Source organism: Pygoscelis adeliae, unplaced genomic scaffold (assembly GCF_000699105.1).
Source record: "Pygoscelis adeliae isolate BGI_AS28 unplaced genomic scaffold, ASM69910v1 Scaffold262, whole genome shotgun sequence".
In the NCBI taxonomy this organism is placed as follows: Eukaryota; Metazoa; Chordata; class Aves; order Sphenisciformes; family Spheniscidae; genus Pygoscelis; species Pygoscelis adeliae.
In genome coordinates, this window is record NW_008824184.1 from 537,356 (window position 1) to 538,133 (window position 778).

At 54.1% G+C, this 778-nt stretch overlaps 1 protein-coding gene across 1 annotated transcript in view; it reads right to left on the bottom strand.

Annotated features, from left to right (window-relative positions):
- Nucleotides 1-778, bottom strand: part of MYO18B (myosin XVIIIB) — a 78,618-nt gene that overhangs the window by 32,999 nt on the left and 44,841 nt on the right. The gene's annotated exons all lie outside the window — the stretch shown is intronic.

A 778-nucleotide genomic window follows, 5' to 3' on the forward strand; every position in this document is an offset into this window, starting at 1 on the left:
AGCCCGGTGCTTTTTAAGTTACAAAGCTGGGATTTCATTTAATAGCTGCTTTCAAGGCTCCGGGTTTATTTCACATACACTATAGCAATACCCAGATACACTATGCCATCTCCCCTTCCCCTCTTGGCGGGGGCCAGGGGCTGCCCAGGCAGCACCTGGGGACAGTCCCGGGAAGGAGAAGGTGCCTTTCCTCGAGATGCCCCCCCGGGTTTGCTCCGCGCAGCTCCTGCTGCCTCCTCATCCATCTTAGTTCTCCTCCTCCGAACAAGAGGGACGTGTTGGACTGAGAGACAGTTATAATAATACCCTGCTTTTATACAGCAAGATTTATTCTGACGGTTCCCAAAACATTTTATAAGCCAGGAGCTGGGGGGACATTATGGATAAGCCTCGTCAGACTATTTTGTGTCTACCTGAAATATGCCCGCCATTTCAGTGTTGCAAAGCTCCCACATTCATCCCGTTTAATGAACACATGCAATTGCCAGGGCCGGTGAAATGGTGAAATCCAGCCGGCTTGTGCCAATGGCCAGAGGATGCGCTGCTTAATTACCACAGCTCCAGATAATCAGTTCCTCCTCTCCTGCGCGTGCAGGGTGAGTTGCAATGCGATGGGGGCTGTGCAAGGGCGGTTGGGAGGCATCAGCACAAACCCAGCCTTGCTGAGCTCTGGGGAGCCCTGGGGTGCAGCAGCACCGAGATGGCAACTCTGAACCGTGCCAGGCTGATACTGTCCTCGGCCCTGGCAGCACCGTAGCCCCTGGCAAGGACCAGTCAG